The 8,906-nt window shown below is 49.0% G+C and overlaps 1 long non-coding RNA gene across 1 annotated transcript; it reads left to right on the top strand.

Moving 5' to 3' along the window:
* The first annotated feature begins 3,903 nt into the window (after positions 1–3,903).
* Positions 3,904–8,663, top strand: LOC309872307. Its single transcript, XR_014315773.1, has 2 exons — positions 3,904–4,215; positions 7,538–8,663. It is a non-coding gene; the product is annotated as an uncharacterized lncRNA (long non-coding RNA).
* Positions 8,664–8,906: the final 243 nt, after the last annotated feature.

The raw sequence follows: 8,906 nt of genomic DNA, 5'->3' as shown, positions 1-8,906 counted from the left end.
TGGTGGTTTGACCTTGGTCAAGTCCCTTAACCTCTCTGAAACTCAATTTCCTCTTCTGTAAAGTGGGGATAATTAGAGTACCCTACCTCCTTGGATTTCTGTGAAGACAGAAAGGGCTTTAAGCCACTTAAAGCACTTAGCAAATGCCCGCTCCCGCCTCCGCCCCAGAAATGGTAGCTATTAACGTCTCTCTGACTTTAAAAGTAATGCATGTTCATCATTCACCAAAATTCAACATTCACCAAGTTGTGAGGAAGAACCACAAGAACATTGCACGTGATCCCCAATTCTAGAGACAAGCAGAGGTGTTTTGTGTTTTTTAGAGGATCCTTTTGGTGAGCATAGATAGAGTGTGTTTTTTTAACAAAGAAAAATGGGATCCTACTGGTCAGTTTTGTCAAGTTCTCCTTTTCCAATAACCAGTGTGTAGTGAATGCTGTCCCCAGCACTAAATATCCTTCCTCACGCACCATATATCATTGCTTCCTCATCCCACAGTTTTCTTCACCAAGCTTTTGTTTTTACTCCTTTTCTACCCCTTCCTCTGACAGATGTGGAACCTGAGGCTTGGGGAGGGGAAATGTTCTTCCTGCAGTCACGCAGCTAGCGGCTCCCAGAGCTGCGACGCAAACGCAGACCGCCAGGAGCGTCCCACTTCGGCCTGAGTCCTTCAGCTCCTCCGGGGGAGGGTTGGAGCGCGGGGATGTAGACACTCCCCACCCCCACTCCAGCTTTCCAGTCCGGTCTCTGTGGGATCGGCCCCTGGCCCTCCCTTTGCCAGCCGCCTTAGGCCTTGGGTGGGCGGGAACCCCGCCGGGCAGCCAGCTCGGTCTCCATGGTGATGAGAGAATGGGCGGGGCTGCGGAGGGGGAGGCCAGTTTCTCTCCCGCTGGGTCCCCATCAACCCCCTGGCGCTCTCTCTCCCCGGCTCTAATTTTATGAAAGTCTAATGAAGCCCGCTGAGCAGGGAGGATGTAAGACCTGAGTCTTTGTTGTTGTTGTTGTTGTTGTTGTTGTTGTTGTTGTTGTTTTGTTTTTCTTTCCTCTCCTTGCCCGGTTCTAAAAGGCCCTCTCCCTGCCTGCCCCCATCCACAACAAGAATCCTTCTGGCTTGCTTAAGAATGAAAACAGTGGCCACGTACAGAACATCTACTGGGTGCCAGATGCTTTATCTCCAGGCCTAAAAACAACCCTCGAGGGATGGATGAGAGGGAGGGGTGATTCCTCTCCATTTTGGAGTTGAGAAAACTGAGCCATTATGTTCCTATCAAGGTCACATCGCCTTTCATGGAGACAAGACTTCTTCCCCTTACTTGGGGCAGTTTCTAGGAGGACTTGTCACCCTAGGACCTCACCCTAGCTCTTATTTCCTGGGCCTCCACAGTCAGATATCTGTGTCTGCACAAGGAAGATAGCTCTAAGCAGCAGCCAAAACACATAGATTAATGATTTTTTGAAAAATTAGATTTTTTTAAAAGATTTTATTTATTTATTTGAGAGAAAGAGAGAGAGAGAGAAACACGAGCAGGGGGAGGGGCAGAGGGAGAAGCAGGCTCTCTCAGCAGAGAGTTCGAAACAGGGGCTCGAACCCAGGACCTGGGATCACGACCTGAGCTGAAGACAGACGCTTAACAGAATGAGCCACCCAGGTGCCCCCTAAAATTAGATTTTTGAAAAAATTATCTTACATAGTTTTGAACACTTGCAGTTCCAACTGTCCCAAATTCCTGAGTCCCCTGGGCCCAGGCAAGGGTTACAATTGTGAGGGTGTTGGACAGGAAAGGAACATTACACAAAACTCATGTGACTGTGACTTACATGGCCACAAAAATGAAATCTTAAAACCAACTGGCAAGTTTCTGAATAAGCCACCACCCCAGGCTTCCCTCTGTTGGCTCATGGCCAGTCAAATCCAGATGAGGCCATCAGCGACCCTCCAGCCTCCTTTTCAGTGCTGCCACTGGCCATGGAGGGGCCCCACTGCTTCAGATCTGACTCTCTATTCCGTATCAGTAACGATGTTTTCAACCCAAGTAACAGAAATCCCCAGTTTACATTGGCTTCAACAATAAGCACGTTATCTCAGAGAATTCCAAGGAGAGAGGGCCGGTTTCAGGTTCTGGCTGACTCAGCAGCTAGCAGACATTTACCATTTCTCCGTCTCTCCACTCTGTGAACCTAGTCTCAGATTTATTCTCACACCGGCTTCTTTCAGGGCTGTAAGATGGCTGCAGCAGCTCCAGCCATCACAACTAAGCAAGATTCCTCCACTCTGCCACCTCCTCTGCTCTTTTTCCTTTTCCTTTTTTTTTTCTTTTGCTCTTTTTATTATTATTGTGAAATATTTCAAACATGTAAATAAGAATAGACCACCCAGGTTTATAAAATCTTAACATTATGCCATATTTACTTCCTGTAGTTTCTCCTAGTTCTATGAATTTTCATACATGTATAACTATAGGTGACCAGGACTTCATTAAGGGTTAGAGTATTTCTATCATCCTCTCACACTCTCTCCTGCTATCCTAGCTCAACATGGCTGAAAGCCTAAGGAAAATGTAGTTATCTCTTTGGGAATTCCAAGGTGAGTGGATCAAGAGTTGGTGAATTCAGGGGCTGGTTTTGTCTCTGTGGTCCTTAGAATGCTGACATTTCCCAGAGGAAAGTGCATTGGGTTTGGAGCTGGCGGATCTGGGTCCATTGATCCAGCCAGGCTACATATTCTCTGTGTGGCTCCGATCAAGCCCTTTGACCTTTCTGAAATTCATCCTTATTTAAAGATGGGGAAACAGTGTCCCTCATGTGGTATGTTCTGGGGATTAAATGAGATAAGGTGTGAATCCATTTGCACAGAGAAGTTGCTCAGTACCTAGTCTTAATTCAGCCTTCATCACTAGCTGGCTAGAGAGTCTCAGACCCCTCAGGAAAACACACCAGCAGCCCCACAAACTGAGCTCTTGGTTTTCTGAGCTTTGAGTTTGGGCTGGATACACGCGCGAGAGAGGAATCCGTGGCTCACATCACCTCCAAGAACCTGTCTATTGTGGTGCTGTGAGCAGAGACCACTTTCCACACAGCAAAGCAATCCAGAGTGTGGGCTGGGAATCTTAAAGAGCTGGGCCCGACTCCCAGCCGGCCACCTGCTTGCTGTGAGTTTGCGTTGTTAGCCTAACCTGGACGGACCTCAGTTTCCTTGTTTGTCTCCACTGGATCCTCAAGCACAGGTCCTTCATGCAGATCCGAGCTCAAGGTTCAGTATCTAAAAGGCAATCAGTCACTGCACCGTGTAGATAACCCCTTGGGACGGCATCACGCTAAAAACGTGTCTGTCTCCTGAGTCTCAGACTCATTAAAGAACCCTTTTGTACCCTGCTCCGGGAGGTGCAGGCAGATCTTGCTCGTGGCAGTTTTGCAGTTCCTGTAATTTCTGCAGTCCCAGAGCTGATCACAAGCTGTATTTAATGGTGAAAATGAAAGGAGGGTCAGAATCCGGAGCATAGATTCCAGACGGTCAGAGTTTGGCGCCTAAGAAGGACAAGTGCAGCCTGAGCTGACGATCTTGCAAGGCTTCCAGAAGGAGGTGACCTTGGCCCTGGGGTGGAGGCCCACCTGGGTGTGGGGCTACAGAGGGCTCACTTCTGACACCGAAGCCATTGGTTTTGCACAAGGGCTAGTTCCTGCAAAGAGCTGAAGTCTGGGAATGCAAAATAGAAAGCAAAATTGCTCTCCCAAGGAGGAACGGGAGAGAGTGTCGCTCTCGCTTCTTTCCCTCTGTTGCAACACCGGCTGTAGCAGGCTGGGCCTCCTCCAGCCTGAGGGAGGATCACAGGAAGTCAAGCAACACACTGTTGCCAAATGGCCAAGGGCCTCCAACAGCCAAAGTCAATTCCCATCAGCCTTGTTAGGAAATCTGTATGTGTGCTCAGCCAGCCCCAGGGGCCGGGGATGGTCCCAGAGAGAGCTATTGCCAGGCTCCCTGCCTGGCCCTGCCCAGGGATGGTCAGAACACAGGGCTGGGGACACATACAGCCTGGGACTCGAGGGGGCCAGTGGGGAACAGGGCCTGGCTTTGGCTTTGCTTCTGTGTGGCTATGCCTCTCTGGACTCCGGGCTCCTTGTCCACAAGTGCTGGTTCCGTCTTCGGAGGGCTTAAATCACGCCAGAGACAAAGCCAAGCCCTTGGCTAACATTCTCTCTTATTCCTCACCTATAAAGGTAGGTCTCATTGGCTCCATTTCACAGATGAGAAGATTGAGGCTCAGAGCAGTTGACCAGCTCTCCCAAGGCCACTCAACTGAGAAATGGCAAAGAGATGTCAAGGGCTTCAGAATGAGGGGAAGGGGGCATCCTGCTAGGATGTGTGAGGGGGTGACTAAGGAAGGCCAGGACCCCTGGAGAAACATGTCCCTGCCCAGGCACCTGCCATGGATAGGCGTGGGGGAGGGTTGGGGTTGGGCAGACCAGGTGGAGGGAACAGCTCCGGCAAAAGCACCGAGGGAGGATGATAATCCCGCCGGGGCGGCAGAGTGGACTGCAAGGGGAAAGTGCTGGGGAGGGCCCTGGGGTCCTACTGTGGTCTTGTTCTTGGAGACCAGGGACCGCCCTAGTTTTTCAAGTATGAAGGTCCTCCCATGACGGTAGTTAGATTTGCAGCTGGTAGGTTGGGAAGAACTGCCGGGAATTCAGCAACCCTTTTAAGTGAATTGGCATTTTTCTAGCCTCCAATTTGCAGGCATTTGAAATAAGGAGCCAGGCGGGCATGTTTGATGATATTTGATCTTTTGGCTAAGGGACCTCTGAATGCCCCAGACTTGCTGTGTCTGTTCCCTGGCCCCTGGCCTTCACTACATCTGGGAGCTGAAACCAGAGACTGTCATGCTCAGAAACAAAGGATTGATTCACTGTCAGCTGGGCCAGTGGCCAGTGGCTGAGCTGGGCAGGAGCACAGAAGGCGGTGGGCTGGACCTCTCCCCGCCGTGTCCAGCCGAGCTCCTTCCAGCTTCCGGCTGGCCTCTGTGCTGCCTGGGGGGGATATCCCAAGGCTGACTGGCTTGGCTGGAGGGAGAGAGTCTGGTATACCTACTAGTCATCTAGTGTGATTTTAAGAACAGAAAAAGGTAAGCTTTGTGTGTGGCTCTTTAGCCACAGGGGCAGGAAACAAGGGCTTCTCCGTGTCCTAGATCCAACCAATCAGAGCAGCAATTCCGAATTCCTAGGGGTGGGGGAAGGACCAGAGAGCAGAGAGGCAGGTGCAGGTGAATTTTTCTTCCCCCAAGTTGGGGACGTGTTAGGTGGGGGGGCAGACAATGTTTCAAGGCAAGGTGGATTTGCAGACCCTTGGGAAGAATTCAGAGCCTCTCCCCACCCCCACTGCCCTGGGGCCAGGACTCCCTTGGAGACTGTTGGAATCATTAAGCATTTTGAACAGAGATGTGCTTTTGTTTTCAGGTAACACCTATAGTGCACTAACTGTATGCAAACAGAACACAATGCCACTGTGCCTCTCAATTAATTTTTTTAAAAGATTTTATTTGTTTATTTGTCAGAGACAGACAGAGAGAGCACAAGCAGGGGGGAACAGTAGGTAGAAGGAGAAGCGGGTTCCTGCTGAGCAAGGAGCTTGATGCAGGACTCAATCAGGACCCCGGGGATGATGACCTGAGCGGAAGGCAGACGCTTAACCGACTGAGCTACCCGGGTGTCCTGCCTCTCAATTAATTTTAATAAAGTTCACTCCGCCTTCACAGTAGAGGCCTGGAGAATTTCCCATGATTCCGTAAGTCACACTTTTATCGTTTCCATAGATTCCTTTTCTGCTCTCATTAGCCACAGGTGGCTTTCTGTTGCTTACAGTTAGGAAACGGATTAGTTCAATGCCCTGTGTGGCGGGCACGAGCGTGCCACGTGGCTGGAAGGAACTGAGGGGACCATGGCACTAAGTACCTCCCAAGACGGGCATCCTGGGTTTCTGTTCCCAGGTGTCTGGAGTCTGAAGGTAGAAGCCTCTTTAATGAGAGAAAAGACAGACAAGCGTTTACAAAATGTTTCTGTGTACCAGATATCACTTCATTCTCTCCACCAAGGAAGGGGTTAACATTCATTTTCACAGCTGAGACATGGAGGGCCAGGAGGGTCTGCAGTCCTCAGCGCTAGGAATGGGTAGAGCTGAAAAGTCCAAACCCTGGCCTCCTCCTACAGTGCCCACTTCCTGCCCCAGGAAGCTCCCACAGGTAGCCTGAGGGCTGAATGGCTGGGAGGTAGCCAGGTGGGGGCTGACAGAACTTTGCAATCGTGTGTAAAGGCCCAGAGAAAGCCCTGACCACGGCAAACACCCACCCCCCACCCCGCCCAGCACATCAGTGGATTCTGAGCTAGACCATCCATGGCCTCTGAAAGAGATGAGTCCAGGAGGCTCCTGAGAGCCCAGCCGGCCATCAAGGGCCTACTGTGTACCTTACCCTGAGCTGTGCATTCCCCACAGAGTGAACAACATGGGGCTTCTGCCTGGAACTTGCTGCCAATCCCACTGGGGATGAGATGACTACAGTATGGGGTCACCCCTGCAGAGGTCCTACTGTGCACTGGGCCAGGGTGGCGCCCTGTGCTCGTCCTGGGACACAGTCATTGCTGACTGGGAATGCTCGGTGTCTGCTCAGGCCCTGTCTGCTCAAGCCTGGCTTTGCCAACTCGGCTTCTTCCATCCCCTGCCATCTGAGGGGTCTGTAGGGTTTCTTTGGATTCTGGATGGTAGAATGAGGAAGAAGATAGTGGAGAAAGACCAAGGTTCTAGGGCTAGCTCTGGGGGACAGATCTGTAATCTACATGTGAACAATGGGGATTCTTAGCTATTTTGGTCCTTGACTTATCCCAAGTATGGCTCCTGGTGCATAGTAGGTGCTCAGCAAATGCTTGTTGGCTGAACGAAGAGAGTTTGGGGAAGAACCCCAAGAGAGCTGGTTGTGATGGTGGTGAGGGAAGTGGCTGACTGAAGACAGAGGTTAGACTGTGTTTTGTAGACTGTGCATATGCCCTTCGGGATGCTCTAAATCACAGTGAAGAATGTGAGTCGTTGTGAAATCAGTCGTTGCGTGTGTGACTCTGTGACCATCACGTGTCCTGTGATGGGACCAGTAGGCTCACACCTCTATCAGCTGGATTTTCACAACAATCTTTCTAAATATTACTGAGCACTTAAATTAAGGTGCCAGGTATGTTTTAAGCTCCTTGTACACGCATGTGTGCACATAGACACACACAACATCCTGGTGAGGTAGACGCCATCTTTATCCCCATGTTACAGAGGAAGACATGGAGGCACAGAGAGGTTGAGTAACTGTCTCAGGGACACGCAGTCGGTATGTTATGAAAGGGAGCTGATGTGGCAGGCACCAGAGTCCACTCTCTGGACCTTAACACTTCTACAAGAGCTCAGGCAGTGGAGGAAGGGCAAGCTGGCTCTGAGGGGCAGACTACCCTGAACGGGGCTCTGAGTCTGAATTTCTGCCCCTTCATCCCGTCTCCTGCCGTGTCTATCCAGGGAGGAAGAATAAACATTAACAGGACAAGACTCAGGATTCATCCGGGGGCTGCTGTTTTCCCAGCTGTGAGCGGGGTGCCTCTTCCCAGCTTCTCCAAGGCAGCAGTGGACTCCAGCAGTTCCAAGGAGCCAGGACAAAGCATGGTCATCGTGGGAAAATTAGCAAACATAGAAGCAGAAAATACAGATGAGCTGGAACCCCTCCACTCAGAGAGACTCCTGAATGCCATTTGTGTTGCTTATCTGGTAGTTCATCTTTTTACTAATATGTGCAGGTGTCTACACAACACACACACACACAGAGGCACAGGCTCATTTTATAGTTGCACAACATGGGCATTCATCTGACAATAGGATGAATGCTATTCTATCTCATTAAATGTCTCACACAATGCATTTTTCTCTAGCTCTCACATTGCTGGTTTATTTTAATTTATAAGGCTGTTATATGCCATGCCTCTTACAGTTTGCATTTTGTGATTGAGGTATAATTTGCATACAGTAAAAATCAACCTTTCTAGTGTTTATGTCTGAGTTTTACTCATGGTCATGTAATCACCACCATAATCAATCTCTAGAACAGTTTATCCCAAACAAGTTCCCTGTTACCTGTTCGGAGTCGGCCCCTCTCAAGGCCCCACCGCCTGGCCACCACTAATGTTTACTTTTCCTATAAATTTGCCTTTTCCGGGAAGTCCTGTGAAAACGATCACAGAGCATGCAGGCTTTGTGTCTGGCTTCTCTCACTTGACACTGTACACTGAGGTTAATCAGGAGCTGCAACCATCGGCAGTGTTTTTTTAATTGGTGAGTAACAATCCACTGTATGGACGTACCACAGAGTGTTTATCTGTTTACCAGTGGAAGGAATCTGGCTTGCTTCCAGCTGTCAGTGGTTATGACTATAGCCGTTATAAACATTCATGTACAGGCTTTTGCATAGACTTATGCTCTTATTCCTCTTGTGGAAACTCCTTGGGGCAGAATCGCTGGATCCTATGGTATAAGCCTAAGCCTATGCAACATTTTTTTGGACTATGTAAAAAAAAGAATTGCATTTTATTTGTGTTTTTTTTTTATATTGTTGTAGCGACTCAAATAATAAAAACTAATAGCTTACTATAAATCCTTCCTTCTTTGTAATGTATATATGAACACCCGCTAGATCATAGGGAGAGAATTATACTACATATGTGACTCTACAGTCTGGGTTTTTTTTTTTTTTTCCAGCATTTCCATGTTATTGCGTTAAAATCTACCACATCTTTTTGGATTACAACACAATGATCCATTGTATGGATATACAAAAATGTATTCAAACTATCCCCTGTTGTTGTATATACAAGTAGATTGTTTTCAAGTTTTGGTT

This window comes from Mustela nivalis (genome assembly GCF_964662115.1).
Source record: "Mustela nivalis genome assembly, chromosome: 8".
In the NCBI taxonomy this organism is placed as follows: Eukaryota; Metazoa; Chordata; class Mammalia; order Carnivora; family Mustelidae; genus Mustela; species Mustela nivalis.
The sequence above is the reverse complement of the archived record's forward strand: the minus strand, read 5'-3'. Positions and strand labels throughout refer to the sequence as shown.